Below are 22,917 nucleotides of genomic sequence, written 5' to 3'. Positions count from 1 at the left end.
TTAAACATTTTCAAAATCCTCAAAAACCTAACAGAAAAAAGTTACGGGGCTTTTAATATCTAGAGTGGAAAAATCGAAAAAATTTCAAACTGTGTGGTCAAACTGTGGTCAAACAATGGTCAAACTAATTATTCTAGAATATTAGTGTTACTAAATAATTATTTTAGATTTTTTGAATTTTGGTCAAATCTGGTCAAACTATGGCCAAACTGTGGTCAAATTGTGGTCAAACTAATTATTCAAGTAATATTAGTGTTACTAATTTTTTAGAACAATAGTTTCAAACTCAAATAGTGAAATGTATGACTTCATGCTCAAGCTAAATTCCTGAGGTTAATAGGATTGAAATCTTACTATTGTCAGGAAAACAACAAGTGCAGACTTGGAAACGAGGGATAATAGAACCCGGAAGTTAAGCGTGCTCAGGCTGGAGTAGTGAGAGGATGGGTGACCGTCCGAGAAGTTAGATGATTTGGAATGATGAGGGGTGATTAGAGATTAAATTGAGCAGCGATGAGGGGTGATTAGAGATTTGAGGTTAAAATAATTCAGAAATTTGAAAATTAGGGAAAAAATCGAAATATTTTTTCGAAAAAATTCAAAAAAAACCCACGCTGGTAGTAGTAGCGCGGGTTTTTACCCACGCTACTACTAAAGGACGTAGTAGTAGCGCGGGTGGCACCCGCGCTACTGCTATAAGTTAGTTGTAGCGCCTTATTAGTAGCGCCGGCCCCCGCGCTGCTAATAGGCCCAAAACCCGCGCTACTGCTAGGCTTTTCCCTAGTAATGGGAGAGGAGCTAGCAAAACTGCTGGAAGCCGGATTCATCAGAGACATAAAACATCCGGACTGGCTAGCAAACCTGGTGATGAGGGGTGATTAGAGATTAAATTGAGCAGCGATGAGGGGTGATTAGAGATTTGAGGTTAAAATAATTCAGAAATTTGAAAATTAGGGAAAAAATCGAAATATTTTTTCGAAAAAATTCAAAAAAAACCCACGCTGGTAGTAGTAGCGCGGGTTTTTACCCACGCTACTACTAAAGGACGTAGTAGTAGCGCGGGTGGCACCCGCGCTACTGCTATAAGTTAGTTGTAGCGCCTTATTAGTAGCGCCGGCCCCCGCGCTGCTAATAGGCCCAAAACCCGCGCTACTGCTAGGCTTTTCCCTAGTAATGGGAGAGGAGCTAGCAAAACTGCTGGAAGCCGGATTCATCAGAGACATAAAACATCCGGACTGGCTAGCAAACCTGGTGATGGACCAAAGAAGGACAAATCTTGGCGCCACAGTGTCGATTTCAAGGACCTAAATAAGGCATGTCCAAAGGACCCTTTCCCACTCCCCCGAATTGATCAAATCATCGACGCCACCGCAGGACACGACTCATTGTGTTTCCTCGATGCATACTCTGGCTACCATCAAATCAAGATGGCAGAGTCAGACCAAGCCGCAACGGCATGCATCACCACATACGGCCCATTCTGCTTCAACACGATGCCCGTTGGGCTCAAAAACACCGGCGCAACATATCAGCGCATGATTCAGACATGTCTGGCAAACCAGATCCGCAAAACAGTTGAAGCATACGTAGATGACGTGGTCATCAAAACAAAACATGTCGATACTCTAGTAGACGACTTGAGGCTCACGTTCGACAATCTTCGAACATATGACATCAAGCTCGACCCGGAAAAATGCATTTTCGGCGTACCAGCCGGAAAGCTCTTGGGCTTCATCATATCCGGTAGAGGAATTGAAGCAAATCCAGCCAAGATCCGAGCTCTGTCACAATTGGATACCCCAAAGGACCTCAAACAGATACAAAAACTGACAGGATGCGTGGCGGCTCTAAGCCGCTTTATCTCCCGCTTAGGAGAAAACGCACTACCCCTCTATCGCCTCATGCGGCGCACCCACCACTTCGAGTGGACGGATGCCGCCACGGCCGGACTCGAAGAAATAAAATCCGTACTGGCAACAAATCTGGTCCTAGCCGCGCCAAACACCGGCGAACCAATGCTATTATACATCGCGGCAACCCATCAAGTTGTAAGCGCGGTGCTCGTCGTCGAACGAGAAGCGGGCGGACACAAGTTCCCCCTCCAAAAACCAGTGTACTATGTGTCCACTATACTAACTCCATGCAAGTCACGGTACCCGCATTATCAAAAGATAGCGTACGCGGTGTTCATGGCATCCCGGAAGCAGCGACACTACTTTCAAGAGTGCTCCATAACAGTTGCATCCGAAGTACCCCTCAATGATATTATAAACAAACGCGACACAACAGGCCGGATTGCAAAATGGGCCATCGATCTCCTCCTGTTTGACATAACCTACAAACCAAGGCGACCTATTAAGTCGCAGGTTTTGGCCAACTTCATCGCCGAATGGACTGAAGCCGAACTCCCTAAAGAGTACGGCGCATACTCCAACTGGATCATGCACTTCGACGGCTCCAAAATGTTGGCTGGCCTGGGGGCTGGCGTCGTTTTGATGTCCCCAACCGGAGACACAGTCCAATACGTACTTCAGATAATGTACACGGATTCCAACAATACAGCAGAATACGAGGCGTTTTTTCATGGCCTCCGGATGGCAGTCTCCATGGGCATTCAGCGCCTAAAGGTCCGCGGGGATTCAAACCTCGCGATATCCCAAATAAATGGAGACTTCGACGCCAAGGATCCAAAAATGGCAGCTTACTGCAACGCCATCTTAAAGATGTCAGCTCGGTTTGAGGGGCTTGAATTTCATCACATAGCCCGGCAAAATAACCAAGCAGCAGACGTGTTGGCACGCATTGGCACCAACCGCGAGGCTGTCCCTCCCAACATCTTCCTAGAAAGGCTGTTCAAGCCATCCGTATCATGGGAAGGAGAATCCAGAAACAATAGCCCGGACACAGCTACACCGCCCCTCACCGAACATTATGACACAGTTGGGGGCTCCGCCAATGAAACAACGCCGTCAGCTCACGCAATAATGGCAGTGATTGCCCCTTGGACAGAACCATTCCTAGCCTACCTAACTAGGCAGGAACTTCCCGAGGACCAAAACGAGGCCCGCTGCATAGTGCGGCGATCTAAAGCCTACAAAGTCCATGAGGGAGAGCTTTACAAAAAAGCACAGCCGGAGTCCTTCAAAGGTGTATCTCCGAAGAGGAAGGGCGAGACCTTTTGGCTGAAATTCATGCCAGACTCGGCGGGCACCACGCCACAGCCTGGGCCATCGTAAGCAAGGCCTACCGTACCGGATTTTATTGGCCAATGGCCCAGGCAGACGCTCAAGACTTAGTGCAACGATGTGTTGGTTGCCAGTTATTCGCCAACCAAAGCGACATGCCGCCTACCGCCCTACAAACTATACTCATTACCTGGCCTTTCACGGTCTGGGGGCTTGAAATGGTCGGACCCCTTAAAGGAGGAACCCACAAGGAAAAATATCTACTGGTCATGGTGGACAAATTCACCAAATGGATAGAAGCCAAGCCTGTAAAGACGGCCGAATCCGGACCAGTGATAGACTACATATCCGGGGTCGGACATCGTTACGGCGTCCCCCACAGCATCATAACCGACAACAGCACAAACTTCACAGCCGACGAAGTCAAACTTTGGTGCAAAAACATGGGCATCAAGCTCGACTACGCTTCAGTCTATCACCCTCAAACTAAAGGTCAAGTCGAACGGGCCAACGGTCTCATTATGAGCGGCATCAAACCCAGACTAGTGCGATCCCTCACGGAATCTAACACGCACTGGGTAGAGGAGCTTGACTCTGTACTCTGGGGGCTCCGGACCACGCCGAATCGCACTACCGGATTCACACCATTTTTATGGTATACGACGCAGAGGCAGTACTGCCATGCGACATAATCCATGACTCACCTAGAGTGCGCATGTACGAAGAAAGAGAAGCCGAGCTCTATCGGCAGGACAGCTTTGATGCATTGGAAGAGGAGCGCGACGTGGCAAAAGCTCGTTCCGCATTCTATCAACAGCAGGCTCGAAGATACCAAAGCAGAGAAGTACGGGCCAAAACCTATAACATTGGCGAACTAGTTCTACGCCTGCCGGACAAGAAAAAGGATAAATTAAAGCCCAAATGGGAGGGCCCTTCATAATCAACCAAGTACTGACCGGCGGAGCGTACCATCTGCGAAACACATCAGATAACCGACTCGAGCCGAACCCATGGAACGCAGCACGCCTACGACGGGTCTACGCCTAGCGCCGGACTCTATGTTCATTTCCTTCCTCCATCCCTTTGTTTTATTTTTTGTTCTTTATTTCTTATTTTGCAGTCTGGAATTTCGTTCCTTCTCCCTACCCCTTTTTTCTAACAAGCCCTTAGGGGCTTGCCTGTGCATTGTTCGCACATACCCGACGCGCTACCTGCGCTCATAATACCTGGGGGCTTCTTTACCAAGAAGTTTATATAAAACGAGCCTCATGCCCAAAACATGTGTGATGCTTCTGCATGAACCTTTTATACACCATTATATGCATCGATATGACTTAAGTTTTGGCCAAGCTAGGTTGCCTGGCTCCTGTGCGTAACCCTACATTCCCGTTCGTTCGGCTAGGTGGTAAAGGGAGCACCTCTACAATTGTTACTGCCGGGTCAGCCGGATGTGTACCTCAGACTGGGTGAAGCCGAAAGCTAGAGTTCTTAAGGGAATATTCGCTCGATGAACTAAAAGATTATCTTTCGTATTTATTCATTTGCCCCCAGATGCTTTTCTGCTCTTTATGGTAGTTCGGACATGCACTTTAGGGCATGCCTCCTAGGGAAAGGAACCCCTAACGGAACTATTCTCCCTAGAAGATGTTTCTTACTAACCATGTAATATAACATAACTAGTTGGGCACTTGTCTGCTAAAGCACCTATGACCCCTATGCCTTGTCTCCATGCATGCCCCAGTTCTTACATAATCGAGAGGGTATTCGAACACACTCCGGACTATAGGGGCCAGAGGTCGAAGCATAAAGGGCCGCAATGACAAACGATCTACAATCCGGCTAGAAGGCATTTTTTATGTCATTTTTTACAGAGTCATTCTGACTCGGCATATTCTGCTTCAATACCATCCAACAGGCGGTCTATTTTATAGTCCTGTTGGGAATACTTTGCACCCAGCTCCACCTGGCCATATGCTAAGCTGACTGGTATCTCCTTTCCGTCCGGACCTATAGGGCCAACCTCGGGCATGTGGTTTGGGTCAGCCTTCGTGTACCGAGTCTTCACCATGGCCCAGGCCTCCCTGCCACCTTGACGGCAAGCCGATATCTTCCACAACCGGAAGCGCTGCCGCACTCTCTCTAGCTTCTTTGTAATCTCCTCAAGGCCTTCGGTCACGGAGAGGGTTTGCCACATAGCCTGGATGACGCTTTGCATTGCTTGTCGAACTCGTTCGTGTAGTTGCAACAGCTCGGGAAGAAGGTCTCCCGTTGAACCAGGCATTTCCTCCACGGGACGACTAGTCAGCAAACCTACAGACATAGCTCTGTTAATCGACTTCCTCGCCGAATTCTTTTTTTGAAGATTTGTTCAAGCACTTATTCTGAAGCACTTATTCTGTTAGAAATGCCCCGTCGAAGTCGCCGATTCTCCTTCATGGTAGAAGACAGCTGAATGCGAACATCTTTCAGTTCCTCGCCCAGCTGGGTATTGGCGTCTTGAAGCTTGTTCTTCTCTTGCCTCACCCTTGTCAGCACGCTCTCGCCAGCCTTTAGTTGGCGTAGGAGTTGTTGCCTATCTGGATTTATGCCGGCCTAATCTGCATTATTATCGTCAGGGTTGCACGCCTGCCGCATTTCAAAATGGAAGTACCTTCCGAAGTATATGTTACCTGCGAGCGTCCCCGTGACATTTTCTGAAGCGGCTAATGCGGCCTCGAGCTGGGCCTTGCACTCTTCGAGCTCCTGGGAGAATTGCGTATTCTTCTTTGTAAGACACTGCATAGAACATGATCCTTCAAACAGTTATTTTCACTGTTTCAACTCTCGGGGGCTACTGACATATATAACCTTCAATTCTACTCACCTGCATGTCTTTCACATACTGCTCCGTGGCTCTGGCTAGGCCATTTCGAGCAGCACGGAGATACGCATCTCCTGTATTACAGGTGTCCAACGCCTCCGGGGAAAAACACGCGTCACGAAGAACAGTTCGGCGACGCGTGTGGTTCAGGGCACTCTCCACCTCTGAATTTGTGGCAGACAGCCCGTCGGCACCCTCTGTCGGAGGAACGCCCGAGGCGCGTCCCGTGTCCGCCTCCGTTTCCGGACCCGGCGGGCTCTCTTCTTCCTGAAAAAATCATGAGCATCAGTAATACTCAAGGGCATAAACCCTAGGCGTTAAATTCGCACGCCATACCGTTGCGCCGGAATCTCGATCTGGTCCGCACTTCTTTTCGACCCGCCTGGGTTCAGCGGCCCTTGTTGGCTGGCCACCGTGGGCTCAGCCTTCTGCCTCAAGGATTTACCCTGGGAAACGCCGTTAGTACACGGCATACAAGATAAAGCATGAGCATACTGGGACTTTGGTCTTAATTACCTTGGAGGCTGGAAGAAGTCTGGGATAGTCGGCCATGATGGACACAATGGAGTTATCCTTGCTCAATTGATGAAATACTCCATCAATCAACTCCACGCACAAGTCTGGATCTTCTTGGGAGTCCGGATCGAGGGGCCGTTCTGGGTCCTCGGGTTGTGGAGCAGGGCTGTTTATTTGCTTCACAGCCCGGTGCATGTCCTGTGTTTAAATATTATTAGTCTAAGTACTCAAGCACGGGAATTTCAAAAACGGATAGACAAGTGAAAGTGTCCGCTCACCCAACTAGGAGGATTGTACATGGAGAATCCGCCTTCCAGGTTGACACGGAGGAATTCTTCCTCTTCCCCCTTGTACAAAGCGGATAAGATTTTCGTTAAAGTGGCGGCCAAATCCGGCCCCTTGCCACCGCACCGGGTAGCGTCATCCTCCCCGTTGAAATCCCACATGGGGTGACCTCTGTATTGAAGCGGCTGCACCCCTCGCGTAATGCATATGGCCATGACCTTGATCATGGTTAGTCCGGAATGAGCCAATAACCTTATCCGGCTCATCAGGTAGAGGACGTCCCTGTCAGCTTCCCTCTGAGGGTTCCGCGGGCGCCAACTCGGGTGCTTCTTCAACGGGGCGTTATTGAACTCGGGGAGGCCGATTCGTACAGGGTCCGGCAGGGGGACGTCATCTATATAAAACCACTACAAGGGCCAGTCTTCGGACACCCTCTTTGGGGTGCCAGATAGATATCCGGTCCCGGTAATGCGCCATAGTTCGGCTCCGCCCACCTGAAAAATAGACCCCTCCTGAGAACGGGGCACAAGGCAAAACAACCTCTTCCACAGCGCGAAATAGGCCTCAACACCCAACAACAGCTTGCAGAGGGCCACGAAGCCCGCGTTGTGCGAAATAGAGGCGGGCGTGAGGTTATGTAGCTGGAGGCCGTAAAACTCTAGCAACCCACGGAGAAACGGATGAATCGGAAACCCTAGTCCTCTCATCAAATAAGGCACTAAACATACCCGCTCTCATTGAGAGGGATTGGGAACACTCTCTGCCTGCTCTCCGCCGTTATAAGCAGCAATCCCGGCTCGAACTGGGACCATATATGCTGGGGGGATGAGCCCCTTGGACTGAAGCACTGCTAACTCGCTATGCGGGACAGAAAACCGCCCCCAATCTCCGGGCCGAGGGCTGGAGGCACTGACTGGCCATGGTGGAATGGATCTCTGTCAGAGACGCTCTGATGAAGACTTGCGGAGGGATGATGGTGCGAATTGGATCTAAATCCCTGTCTCTTTTATGGGCGGCTCATTAACTCAACCAATGGGGTAAGTGAAAATAAAACCCCCTGGCTTTTTGCATTCGTTTGACGCGTGGAAGATGGTCATTATGGGGCACAGAAGCTGAGGAGGACGGCACACACTAGAAGCCGGACACTATTCGACGGATACAGGGAGTTTTAAGGAGAACCCGCCTTGCAATGCCGAAGACAACTTGCGCGCCGGACTCGACATCATTGAAGCCTGGTTCGGGGGCTACTGAGGGAGTCCTGGATTAGGGGGTGTCCGGCTGGCCGAACTAAGACCTTTGGCCGAACTCCCGTTGTCCGGATGGTACTTTCCTTGGCGTGGTAGGCAACTTGGCGATACGATATGAAGATCTCCTCCCATTGTATCCGACTCTGTGTAACCCTAGCCCTCTCCGGTGTCTATATAAACCGGAGAATTTTCGTTCGTAGGACGGACAACAATCACACCATACGCTAGCCTCTAGGGTTTAGTCACTCCGATCTCGTGGTAGATCTACTCTTGTACTACCCATATCATCCATATTTATCAAGAAGGAGTAGGGTTTTACCTCCATCGAGAGGGCCCGAACCTGGGTAAAAACATCGTGTCCCTTGTCTCCTGTTACCATCCGCCTAGACGCACAGTTCGGGACCCCCTGCCCGAGATCCGCCGGTTTTGACACCGACAATGGGGTCATGCCAACATGCATGGTTGGATTACCTATACCCGTATTGATGAGAATCCCGCAATAAGGGGAACATGATCTCTGCTCCGAAAGGACGTGCCAAAGAAACTGCCTCGTGGTGTGTGCGGTAGCAAGTTGTAAGAATGGTTCGAATAAAAACCGGACGGTGGTGTGATGTCACTCTTCGAAGAATTGTTAGCAGATTGGATTCGTGGATTATTATTATTCTCTCTACGGTGATATATGGAATGTTATCTTGCAGAGCCGGACCCGGTCCTTGTGTTCAGAATTTATCTTGGAGTATTCAGAGATGGAAGCCACATCGCAATGCCGAAGAAAATCTACGCGCCGGACTCATCGTCATTGAAGCCTAGTTTAGGGGCTACTAAGGGAGTCCTGGATAAGGGGAATTCCGAACAGCCGGACTATGTGCTTTGGCCGGACTATTGGACTATGAAGATACAAGATAGAAGACTTCGTCCCGTGTCCGGATGGGACTCTCCTCGGCGTGGAAGGCAAGATTGGCGATTCAGAAGTAGATCTCCTTCTCTGTAAACCGACTCTGTGTAACCCTAGCCCCCTCCAGTGTCTATATAAACCAGTGGGAGGATTTCTCTCCACTCGGAAATGTTTTTAACTTAGGCGATTACGGGGTCGCAGCTAAGCCCCCGAGTGGGAGGATCACTCTCCACTCGGAAATGTTTTTAACTTAGGCGATTACGGGGTTGCAGCTAAGCCCCTGAGTGGGAGGATTCCTCTCCACTCGGAAATGTTTTTAACTTAGGCGATTACGGGGTCGCAGCAAAGCCCCAGAGTGGGAGGATTGCTCTCCACTCGGAAATGTTTTTAACTTTGGCGATTACGGGGTCGCTGCTAAGCCCCTGTGTGGGAGGATCGCTCTCCACTCGGAAATGTTTTTAACTTAGGCGAATCGGATTCACGGCTAAGACTCCAAGTGGGCGGATCGTTCTCCACTCGGAAATGTTTTTAACTTAGGCGATTACGGGGTCCCAGCTAAGCCCCCGAGTGGGAGGATTGCTCTCCACTCAGAAATGTTTTTAACTTAGGCGAATTGGATTCGCGGCTAAGCCACCCACTGGGGGGATTTTAGACACGGATGCTTACGGGAAACTGATCTTTATGATATTGAAAAAATCTTGTCTTTGGAAAGCAGACTGAAACACTTTTATTACAACTCGTCACGTCGAGTAATCCATGTGTAGAACTGGGGAAGCAGCTCTGCGTTCCATGCTCGTGGCTCGTCTATCTTCTTGGCTATGTTGTAGATGTGGTAGGCTCCATTGTGGAGCACCTTTGTGATGGTGAAGGGGTCTTACCAGGCCGAGGCCAGCTTGTGAGGTCGCTTCTGATCCACTTGAAGGACCAGGTCTCCCTTTTGGAATGCTTGTCCTCTGATGTTCTGGGTGTGGAGTCTATGTAGGTCTTGCTTGTAAATGGTCGACCAGATCAAAGCCATCTCGCACTTCTCCTCTAGGAGATCAACAGCGTCTTCTCGTGCTTGTTCCGCTTCAGCTTATGTGAATAGTTCCACTCTAAGGGAATTGTGCAGCAAATCACTCGGGAGCACGGCCTCTGCACCGTACACCAAGAAGAAAGGAGTACGGCCATTCGACCGATTTGGTGTTGTCCTCAGCCCCCATAAAACGGAAGGCAACTCGGTTACCCAGGCACCAGCAGCATGCTTGACATCATGCATTAGGAGGGGTTTTAATCCTTGGAGAATCAAACCGTTCACCCTCTCTGCTTGTCCATTCGACTATGGGTGTGCGACAGACACATAATTGACCCGAGTGCCTTAGGTTGCGCAGAATGCCTTGAACTCGTCAGAATCAAAGTTGGAGACATTATCCTGATAATGCTATGAGGGACTCCATATCTGAATATCATCTCCCTGACAAAACTGACAACAGTGCTTGCGCTGAGGTTCTTGATGGGTTTAGCTTCGATCCACTTGGTGAACTTGTCGACTGCTATGAGCAGATGGGTGAAACCACTCGCGCCGGTCTTGAAGGGACCGACCATATCCAATTCCCAGACTATTAACGACCAGACAAGAGGGATGTTGGGCGTGATCACTAGGACTTCCATGATCTGGCTTGTGAGACATGTTGGAATACAACTGGTAGCCTGCACACTTGTCAACTATATCCTTTGCCATTTCGTTTGCCCGAGGCCAATAGAATCCCGCTCGGTATGCTTTGGCCACGATTGTCCGAGAGGACGCATGGTGACCACAGGTCCCCGAGTGGCTATTGTTTAAGATCATTCCACCTTCTTCAGGGGTGATGCAGCGCTGGGCTACTCCTGTGACACTTTCTCTGTAAAGCTGATCTTTCATCACTTTAAAGGCTTTGGATCGACGAACTATCTGACGGGCTTCATCTTCATTTACTGGGAGCTCCTTTCTGAAAATGTATGCAATGTACGACACTGTCCAGTTGGGCGTGATCACTAGGACTTCCATGATCTGGTCGACCACGGCTGGAATCTCAATCTCAATCGGGTTGGTTGAACTTATCGGTTGCGGGGGATCTTCCTTGAAGGGATCCTCTTGTATGGACGGGATGTGGAGATGTTCCAAGAACACATTACTGGGGATAGGCTTCGGAGTGGAACCTATCTTGGCCTGATCATCCGCCGCTTGATTCCTGAGTCAGGGTATGTGGTGGAGCTCTAACCCCTAAAACTTCTTCTCCAACTTTCTCACCGCATTGTAGTAACCAGTCATTGCAGGGCTCCTGACATCCCATTCTTTCATCACTTGATTGACCACTAAATCCGAGTCATCGTAGACCATCAGGCGCCGGATGCCGATTGAGATGGCCATACGCAACACACATAAAAGTGCCTCGTATTCAGCTTCATTGTTGGAAGAATCAAAATGAATCTGAAGGACATAACTGAGATTGTATCCTCGTGGGGATACTAAAACCACTCCTGCGCCAGAGCCATTCAACATTTTGCACCCATCAAAGAACATGGTCCAATGTTCCGACTGGATTTGACTCGGCTGTTGTTGTTCTGCCCACTCTGCGAGGAAGTTTGCAATTGCTTGAGACTTGATGGCCTTCTTTGCCTCAAACTTGATATCCAATGGAAGAAGTTCAATCGCCAATTTTGCCACTCGACCAGTTGCATCTTTGTTATTCAGAATCTCTGACAAAGGAGCATCGCTGAGGACTGGAACTGAATGATCAGATAAGTATTGTGCAACCCTTTTCATGGTTAACTAAATCCTGTCAACAAGCTTCTGATAGTGAGGGTATTGTCGGTGTAAAAACCGGCGGATCTAGGGTAGGGGGTCCCGAACTATGCGTCTAAGGCTAATGGTAATAGGAGACTGGGGACACAATGTTTACCCAGGTTCGGGCCCTCTTGATTGAGGTAATACCCTACTTCCTGCTTGATTGATCTTGATGATATGAGTATTACAAGAGTTGATCTACCACGTGATCGTAGAGGCTAAACCCTAGAAGCTAGCCTATGATTATGATTGTCTTGTCCTACAGACTAAACCCTCCGTTTAATATAGACACTGGAGGGGGCTACGGTTACACAGAGTCGGTTACAAAGAAGGAGATCTATTATCCGGATCGCCAAGCTTGCCTTACATGCAAAGAGAGTCCCATCCGGACACGGGACGAAGTCTTCAATCTTGTATCTTCATAGTTCAACAGTCCGGCCAAAGCATATAGTCCGGCTGTCCGGATACCCCATTATCCAGGATTCCCTCAGTAGCCCCTGAACCAGGCTTCAATGACGATATGTCCGGCGCGCAGATTGTTTTCGGCATTGCAAGGAGGGTTCCATCTCCGAATACTCCAAAGAAGATTGTGAACACAAGGATCGTGTCCGGCTCTGCAAAAAAAATTCCGCATACCACCGTAGAGAGCATAATACTTTATAAATCCAATCTGCTGACGATTTTTCGCAGCGCGTTCTTACGCTGCGGCCTGGTTTTAATACGAACCGTTTTTCTTAGCCTGCCACGCCCAGCGGGGCAGTTTTATTGGCACGTCTTGTCAAAGCAGAGATCGTGTCCCTTTATTACGGGATTCTCATCAATACGGGTGTGGTTAACCCCACCACGCCTATTGGTATGACTTCGTGTTTCTAGGCAAGTCCCAAACGGCTACACCAAGGACGCTTGATATTCATCCTCTTTATAGAGGGGTCGAGGCCTATCCCTCTATCTTCACGCTTGCGCCTTCCCGCACTTCGAGTTCCAACACCCAAAGCTCAAGCTTAATCACTTCGGATCTCCAATCATGTCCGGATCCGACCTTCAAGGCCGGTGGATGGCCTTCTCTGTCATAGAGGAGGACATTGCGAAGCTTAGGGGGGCCGGGTATCTGACGGACGACGTCAAGCACATGCTTCCCGTGGCAGGGCAGGTCATCCCCACTCCCAAACTCAACGAGAGTGTCGTATTTGTCTCTCACTTCGTCCTGGGCTTGGGCTTTACTCTTGATCCCTTCGTGAGGGGGCTCATGTTCTATTACGGGCTAGATTTTCACGATCTTGCTCCGGATTCCATCCTCACATCTTGTCGTTTATCGTCGTGTGTGAAGCCTTCCTCCACATCGCCCCCATTTCGGCCTATAGCTCAAGACCTTCAATGTGAACTCGAAGGAGATTGAGGGGCGACACATAGAGTGCGGAGGTGCCGCAATAAGCAGAAACGCCGATGTTCCATGGCCATAAGGTTCCTTCCCGGAGGTGTCCGACCTGTGGCAAAGGAGGTGATTTTACATCATAGCTCCCCGAGGCACAAAGTGGGCGGCCGCCCCCGCCTTCCGCTCAGGCCCTCCGCCTCAATTGGTGTCGTGGGCCAACGTGGGACTAGATTGGAGGTCTGCAAATGATGTACCAACGTTGCAGAGCCGCATTTCAGGAGCTTCTTGAGAGGGATATTAATCTGGTCAAAATAATCCAGGTAATTCTAGTTTGGCGGGCCCTGCTGTGCAAACGTCGACCTGTCCGGATGTGGGAGTTCAATCCAGAAGGCCCGCGAACCATTCAGCACTTTTTCGGCATGACGCTTGAAGGAATGTATAAGTTGTTATTCGGACCGCGGATAAAGTGTCCGTACACCACCGAGGATGTGGGCCTGAGCTGCAACCGCCCAGACACCCAAGTAAGTAATCGTGTAACCGAACACTTCGTTTATATTTATCATAACATTGTTCTGAAAAACAGTCCGCGGCCAGGATTCGCTCAGTAAGGCGGAGAGAATCAGGTGTACGGCCCTACTACCCGAAGGCCCGCCCGGTCCAGCGATAGCCGAGAAGCTTAAACGGGCGCTAAGTCAAGTGCCATCGGGGAAAGATAAAGGGAGGAGTGGAGAAGCCAATAGTGAGCTTCACACATCGTACATCCAAACCGGGGGAATTAATGTTTCCACGAAGGAAGATAATCGGGGAGGTGAATCTAAGGTTTCCTCCCCCGCGGGAGGAAGAGGGCCGCCTCCGAAGACTTGGAAATAGAGGCGCCTAAACAAGGGAAGAGAACTTCACCAGGGGTCCCTGCCCCGAAGGGCATCCTCACCGCACCATGCCTGCAAACAGGCCAGCCCTGCACCGAGCTGTAAGTTAATAAACAATAAGCTATTGCTTTTTCCTCCGAGAGTAATAACCAGGATCAATTTTTTGCAGTCTGGCTAGTAGCTCGCTTCAACAGGGTTCGTCTTCAGGGGATCTTCTTCCGGAGATAATGGAGAGTGAAACCCCACCTGCCTCTCCACCCCATGGGGCGGGCGACCCTTAGGTGTCGTCAAGGAGGAGTCCAGATCCGCTGAGGCCAGAAGCTAACGCTTCGGCTGCCTCGAGCCTAGCACGTTTGGCTCCGATGGAGGGCAATGAGGAGGGTCTGGAACAGTCCGGCGTCCAACCAAACACACTGTCGGGCCTCCTGGATCAAGCCGCTCTCTCGGAGAATCACCGTACGCTAATGGGTACGGTGTTGAAGAAGATTTCGTCGGCCACAAGCGGGCTAAATGAAGCTTTTGGAAGCTTGTTCAAAGGCTTTGAGTTACGCGATAAATACGTAAGATTTGGTTGTATCGCACGCGCGAGGTGTGCTCTATATAGATAGTAGCCCCTGAGACTCTGGTTGCCAGCCCTTGGCGGCAAACGGAGGATCGCTCTCTCAGGTAAGAATCACACTGCATTCATGCGCAGGTGGCTAGGTGTCCGGCGGTAGACCGGACCTCTGAAGTCGCTGAACTAAGGCGGCAGATTGATGTGGTGGACGCCGAAATCACGCTTGTAAACAAGCGGCTTGAAGAGTCACAGAGTATGTGCTCGTTTTTTCCTTATCTGTGTAGAAAAAAATAAGAGGATTGTAATATTAATATTGTATGATGTGGCTGCAGGCGGAGCTGCTGCCATTGAGGCCCTGAAGGCAGAACTTGTCCATGCCAAGGAACAAGACAGGGCTAGCAATGCGGTTGCCCTAAAGGCGGCCGAAGATTTGAGGGCCGAACAGGCTGCTCATCGCCGAAGCGAAGTGAAAATAGCCAAAATGGCTGTGGAGCTGAAAGACGCCGCCGACCGGTATGATCTCCTATGGAAGGAGAATAAAGAAAAATCGGCTGAACCGAAGAAGGCCCTAGATGCGGCCAAGGAGACATGCTCTGGGCTTAGAGCTGCACGGGAGGAGCTTCGACAGGCCGGGGAAATCATGGCTGGAAGCCCCTATTTGCTGCGGATGAAGTTTGGAGCCCCCAAGTATGCTCCTATGGATCATCTTATGAGCGCTGCGGCCGCGTAAGCGGATCTGGCGAAAAGCATAGCTGATGCGACCAAGTTCTACAAGTATCAAAAGATAATGATATAGAGAGGCTGTATTGGCCACAATTTAATGCGCCGATGCGTCCGCTGCCCTTGAGTGAGAGGATGGCCGCTATGGCCGAGCTCCATAGGTTGTCCGGTCTTGCCGTGAGGTCAGTAGTCGACCATCTGTGGCTAAAGGGACCAGGACCGGGCAGTTATTTTGGTTTAGTGCAGCAATTCCCTGGCGCTGTATCGAGGATCGATGCCATGAGGAGGTCAGCCTGCATAGAGGGTGCGCGGATGGCTCTTGCCCGTGTCAAGACATATTGGGCGGATATGGAGGCCACCGTCATTGCAACCCAGAGTCCGACAGGAGACCAGGACCCAGCCGAGCACTATTTTGAGCAGGTCATAGAAGGTGCCCGTATAATAGAGGCTCAGTTCTCTAAGGATGTCATGTTCAAGTGACAAGTATATTAATTGTAAACAACTATGTGTGAATTATAGAGGCTATTTTTATACTTTTGCCTGAAAGTGTTATAAAACATCCTGTGCGGCCGTTTATGTATGTATATAACTTTGAAAGTTAGCAATTGTTGGCTTTAGCCCCCAAGCATATAGTACGGGGGTGTTCGAAAAAATATGTGTATTCACACTTGATCCAACGTCTTGGTCCATTAAGGAGGTGATAGCTCGTCGAACCAAGCAACTGGACTACATAGCTGTAACACTTTCACTTAGCCATAGGAGTTTAAAGGTGGGGCTACTATGTAGCCCCTGGTACTTCCGCGTGCATCCGGATATGGTGCACGTACGTACGTGACCGGGAAACCAGTCCTTCATAGATTCTGTTGAGTCCTTGAGTGGTTGACCAGTCTCTCGCTGTATCATGACAGTCAGTTTTCGGCTTTCTCTGCGGAGGTGCTCGTCCGGAATAACCAGGGCACAATCGCAGTAGTTCTCCTTTGGCCTCCTTAGCTGATAGAACGGGACGTAAGGCAGCAAAGCCAGGAGCCGGGCAAACCCAACATTTGACCGAAGACATCATTCGGAGCTGATGCATATAAGGCCAAACTTGCGACGCCGAACAGTCCCGAAGGTATTCGGACTTTATAACATATACTGGGCTAAACAATGCCTTTGACCCTGTATTTCCAGGTACGTGCATTGATCTATAATGGAGAAAATTCCTATAGCTCCGGTATCCCCTGTGGGTGAATTTAATACCCATGGGATGTCAAGCAACAAAAGATAGTAAAGAAGGTTTACACAGGGGCTTAATCTAAAGAGAAACCTTTGAGCGGGGCCCTGCTGCACGTCTGTGTCTTTGTCTCTATTGTGCCGTATCCTGGAAGGGTGTCGCACGAATAGTGTCTGTAAAAACAAAAAACTCATGTAAAAGAGTAAGCGTGCGGGAAGTTGGTTATTCCCAATGTATGTGAGAAATATGGGACATTGGCCTGTCGATAAGGTAGGCCAAATTGTGGGCTTTATTACATGGTTATAGCCCCTGGTAACACTTATGGGGATATATGTATAGCACCCAGCTTGGGTTTTTCCGGGTTGTTATTGACAGTGGTGCATTGGACTCGTCTAACTGTGTCCGCGGTCTTAACGGTCGATCATACATTCTGGTGGGAGAGGCCGCTTAGCGTATGGCTGCAAGAGCCGCCACATGCTGCTCTGTGTTTCCGCTAACAACTATGACGCCACATTGACCGGGCATCTTAAGTTTAAGGTAGGCGTAATTTGGTATTGCGTTAAAGCAAGTGAAGGTCGTTCTTCCGAGTAATGCATGATAACCGCTACTGAAGGGAGCGATGTTGAAGAGTAGTTCCTCGCTCCTAAAGTTGTCGGGAGAACCGAATGTCACCTCTAATACGAGGGAGCCCCAGCAGCGGGCCTCAGCGCCCGGTATCACTCTGTTAAAGCTGGTGTAACTTTGGCTTATTATGGATGGGTCTATCCCCATCTTGCGGACAGTGTCCTGATATATCAGATTAATACTACTGCCGCCATCCATTAGGACTCGAGTGAGATGGTATCCATCAATTATTGGATCGAGCACCAAGGCAGTCGATCCTCCGTGCCGGATACTGGCCGGGTGTTCCATGTGATCAAAAGTGATCGGGTAGGCCTCCCAGGGGTTGCACTTGGGGGCAACGAACTCTATGTGAGTTGCGTGGACCATGTTTACTGTTTTAACTTCTGGTGGGAAGTTTTTCTGTCCCCCAGTGTTCGGCTGTCGGGGCTCATCCTCGTTTTCACTTGGCGGTTCCCTTCCTTTGTGTTCGGCATTTAACTTGCCGACCTGCTTGCAGACCCAACATTCTTTGTGAGTATGATTTGTAGGTTTTTCGGGGGTGCCATGGATTTGGCACAATCTGTCCAGGACTTTATTCAGGCCGGACGGTTCCTCATTGCTGCCCTTGAATGGCTTCTTCCTTTGACCGGGTCGAGGGCCCCTGAATCCGGCCTTGACCACCGTGTTGTTCGGCATTTCTTCATTATTTCGACGCTTGTGCTTATTGCGTCGTGGTTTCCCGTTGCCATCTCGAATTTTGGATGTGCCTTGGTTGCTGGTGCCTCTACGTGACAACCAGCTGTCTTCCCCCGCACAAAAGCGGGTCATAAGGATTGTTAAGGCTGCCATCGTCCTTGGCTTTTCTTGGACGAGGTGTCTGGCAAGCCACTCGTCCCGGATACTATGCTTGAAGGCCGGTAAGGCTTCGGCATCCAGACAATCGACAATTTGATTCTTCTTAGTGAGAAATATGTTCCAAAACTTACGGGCGGACTCTCAAGGCTGTTGTATTATGTGACTTAAATCGTCTGCATTCGGAGGTCGGACATAGGTCCCTTGGAAATTTGCCCTGAAAGCGTCCTCAAGTTCCTCCCAACTTCCAATTGAGTTTTCGGGGAGGCTTTTCAACCAATGCGGAGATGGTCCTTTCAACTCGAGGGGAAGGTATTCGATTGCATGGAGGTCGTCCCCACGAGCCATGTGAATATGGAGGATGAAATCTTCAATCCAGACCCCAGGGTCTATCGTTCCGTCGTATGCCTCTATGTTCACGTGTTTGAATCCCTATGGAAATTCGTGATCCAGCACCTCATCGGTGAAACACAGGGGGTGCGCAGCCCCTCTGCACCTGCACATGTCGTGGCATGCTGTAGACGGTTTTTGTGTCCGGGTTTGATTCCGAACTTGTATTTGATCATTATGATTTTGGTGACCATAATCTTGCGCCGGAACTCGTCCTCTAGATCCGTAAAAGGACTTGTTCGCACTAGCCTTTTTGTGCAAGATCTCACGTAAATCATGGGCTATCTTGTGTGTGGCACCGGTGGCTGCTCTATCGCGGCCATGAGGTGGTCGGTCCGGTTGATCGGCCGTTGTATTCTTTGGCGAAATGGGCTCTAAGTCTTCATTATCAAATTCGGGTAGTAGCTTGCGCTTTGGGTAGCTCTTTGTGTGGCGATCGTCGCCGTATTTTTCTTCAGTGTCTAGCACTTTCTTCCATCTTCGGTTGAGCGTGTCCTGTGTGGCGTTAAGCCTTTACTTCTACTTCTTCGGGCTCCTTGCCGTGGCAATAAGCCTTCTGCGGAAGTAATCTTGTTCCAAACTTTTTTCCAGGATGATGAATGCATCGTCGACCGGACTCTCATCCTCTCCGGGAGAGGTTTGATGAGTTCGGCCCTCGGGATCGCTGTTATCAAGCTTCTACTCTGGGCTGTGTTCGGCGTGACCTGGCTTATCCTGCTCCATCATTGGGTTCATATGATCGTTGTTGCCTTTCTAGTCGACTAGAGTGTCAACTTTTCTTGCGTGTTATCGCCATTTTTATTGTGACTGGACTTAGAGCGGCGCCTACGCCGTCATTTTGGTTTTTCTCTGGGGGGTTTGTTCTTATTGTCACTGTTGTCTTCTTTGGGCGTATCCCCATGTAGACATCATATGATGAAGTGGCAGTCCTATGGCCTGTGGGCGGTGGTTCCACATCGTTCCTTGCATCGACGTCCATACTGTCGATGTTGTCGGAATCAAAGTCAAGCATGTCTGTTAGGTTGTCGACAGTGGCAATGAAGTGGATGGTGGGTGGGTAACGAATTTCTTTGTCGCCTGCTTCCCATTCGAGCCGGACATAGTTCGGCCAGGAATATCCTGACAGAGAGAGAGAGACCTCAATGAATTTAGCACGTCTCCGAAGGGCGAGTGCTGAAAGATATCCGCGGCGGTGAACTCCATGGTCGGAGCCCAATCAGATTTTGATGGGCATGGACGCACGCGGTCCGGAACAGAGGACCGAAGAAAAGACCGGGTGTCCGGAGACACAGATTTCCTTAGGAGCAGAATCTATGTTCGGCTCCAACGCCGATGAGTGTGCGACTTCCGTGGCGGGGTCCATCCACCCGTCCTAGGATGGCACGATCTGCTCTGGGTCGAAGTCCGGAGCGGTAGCAGGCGCGATATCCCGAACACTATCCGACGGCAGATCCAAGTCAGGCACGTCGCGATCGTTCGACGCTCCTGCCGTGGGCTCAAATCCATCGAAGAGCAAGTCTCCGCGGATGTCGGCGGTGTAGTTTAGGTTCCCAAACAAGACCTGATGGCCAGGGGCGTAGCTGTCGATCTACTCCAGATGGCCACGCAAGTTGGCCCATAGTGCGAAGCCGCCGAACACGAAGATCTGTCCGGGAGAAAAGTCTCACCCTGGATGGCGTTGTTGAAGGTTGGGGGAGCCATCGAGCCTTATAGCGACGACACATAGGAACTCTCAATGAAAGCACCAATGTCGGTGTCAAAACCGGTGGATCTCGGGTAGTGGGTCCCAAACTGTGCGTCTAAGGCTAATGGTAACAGGAGACTGGGGACACGATGTTTACCCAGGTTCGGGCCCTCTCAATGGAGGTAATACCCTACTTCCTACTTGATTGATCTTGACGATTTGAGTATTACAAGAGTTGATCTACCACGAGATCGTAGAGGCTAAACCCTAGAAGCAGACTTGTTGGGGATCGTAGCAGAAATTTAAACTTTTCTACGCATCACCAAGATCAATCTATGGAGTAATCTAGCAACGAGGGGAAGGGGAGTGCATCTACTTACCCTTGTAGATCGCTAAGCGGAAGCGTTACAAGAACGCGGATGAAGGAGTCGTACTCGTAGCGATTCTGATCGCGGTTGATTCCGATCTAAGTGCCGAACAACGGCGCCTCCACGTTCAACACATGTGCAGCCCGATGACGTCTCCCGTGCCTTGATCCAGCAAGGGGAGAGGGAGAGGTTGGGGAAGACTCCATCCAGCAGTAGCACGACGGCGTGGTCGTGGTGGAGGAGCGTGGCACTCCAGCAGGGCTTCGCCAAGCACTGCAAGAGACGAGGAGGGAGAGGGGTAGGGCTGCGCCAAGAGGGAGATGTTCTCATGTGTATGTTAGCCCCAAACCCCCACTATATATAGGGGAAAGGGAGGGGCTGCGCCCCCACCTAGGTTTCCACCCCTAGGGATGGCGGCCAGCCCTAGATCTCATCTAGGGGGGCGGCCAAGGGGGAGAGAGTGGGGGGGGCACCACGAGGTGGGCCTTAGGCCCATCTGAGCCTAGGGTTTCCCCCTTTTCCCTTCTCTCTTCACCTTGGGCCCTGGTGAGGGGCGCACCAGCCCACATGGGGCTGGTCCCCTCCCACACTTGGCCCATGCAGCCCTCTGGGGCCGGTGGCCCCACCTGGTGGACCCCCGGGACCCTCCCGGTGGTCGCGGTACGTTACCGATAGCACCCGAAACTTTTTCAATGACCAAAACAGGACTTCCCATGTATATATCTTTACCTCCGGACCATTCCGGAACTCCTCGTGATGTCCGGGATCTCATCCGGGACTCCGAACAACATTCGGTAACCACGTATATCTATTCCCTATAACCCTAGCAGCATCGAACCTTAAGTGTGTAGACCCTACGGGTTCGTGAACTATGCAGACATGACCGAGACAACTTTCCAGCCAATAACCAACAGCGGGATCTGGATACCCATGTTGGCTCCTACATGTTCCACGATGATCTCATCGTATGAACTACGATGTCAAGGATTCAATCCATCTCGTATATAATTCCCTTTGTCTACCGGTATAGTACTTGCCCGAGATTCGATCGTCGGTATCCCGATACCTTGTTCAATCTTGTTACCGGCAAGTCTCTTTACTCGTTCTGTAACACATCATCCCGCGATCAACTCATTGATCACATTGTGCACGTTATGAAGATGTCCTACCGAGTGGGCCCAGAGATACCTCTCCGTCACACGGAGTGACAAATCCCAGTCTCGATTCGTGCCAACCCAATAGGCACTTTCGGAGATACCCGTAGTGCACCTTTATAGCCACCCAGTTACGTTGTGATGTTTGGTACACCCAAAGCATTCCTACGTATCTGGGAGTTGCACAATCTCATGGTCTAAGGAAAAGATACTTGACATTTAGAAAAGCTTTAGCATACGAACTACACGATCTTGTGCTATGCTTAGGATTGGGTCTTGTCCATCACATCATTCTCCTAATGATGTGATCCCGTTATCAATGACATCCAATGTCCATGGTCAGGAAACCATAACCATCTATTGATCAACGAGCTAGTCAACTAGAGGCTCACTAGGGACATGTTGTGGTCTATGTATTCACACATGTATTACGGTTTCCAGTTAATACTATTATAGCATGAACAATAGACAATTATCATGAACAAGGAAATACAATAATAACCATTTTATTATTGCCTCTAGGGCACATTTCCAACAGTCTCCCACTTGCACTAGACTCAATAATCTAGTTCACATCACTATGTGATTGTAATGAATTGACACCAATGGGGTTTGATCATATCTCGCTTGTGATAGAGGTTATTAGTCAATGGATCTGAACCTTTCAGATCCGTGTGTGCTTGGCAAAATTCTATGTCATCTCCTAGATGCAGCTACCATGCTCTATTTCGAGCTATTCCAAATAACTGTTCTACTATACGAATCTGGTTTAACTACTCAGAATAATCCGGATTAGTATCAAAGTTTGCACCGGCGTAACCCTTTACAGCGAACTCTTTTACTGGATCACTAGTTACTAAGGATAAGTTTGACCATTGTCCTGTGATCCATTCCTGGATCACTCTTGTACCCCTTGACTGACTCATGGCAAGGCACACTTCAGGTGCGGTACACAACATAGCATACTGTAGAGCCTATGTCTAAAGCATAGGGGATGACCTTCGTCCTTTCTCTCTCTTATGCCATGGTCAGGTCTTGAGTCTTACTCAATACTCACACCTTATAACACAGCCAAGAACTCCTTCTTTGCCGATCTATTTTTGAACTCCTTCAAAATCTTGTCACGGTATGTATTCATTTGAAAGTACTATTAAGAGTTTTTGATCTATCCTTATAGATCTTGATGCTCAATGTTTAAGTAGCTTAATCTAGGTTTTCATTGAAAAACACTTTTCAAATAACCCTATATGCTATCCAGAAATTCTACATCATTTCCGATCAACAATATGTCAACAACATATACTCATCAGAAATGTTATAGTGCTCCCACTCACTTCTTTGG

Source organism: Triticum aestivum, chromosome 7B (assembly GCF_018294505.1).
Source record: "Triticum aestivum cultivar Chinese Spring chromosome 7B, IWGSC CS RefSeq v2.1, whole genome shotgun sequence".
NCBI lineage: Eukaryota > Viridiplantae > Streptophyta > Magnoliopsida > Poales > Poaceae > Triticum > Triticum aestivum.
Note: the sequence above shows the minus strand (reverse complement) of the source record.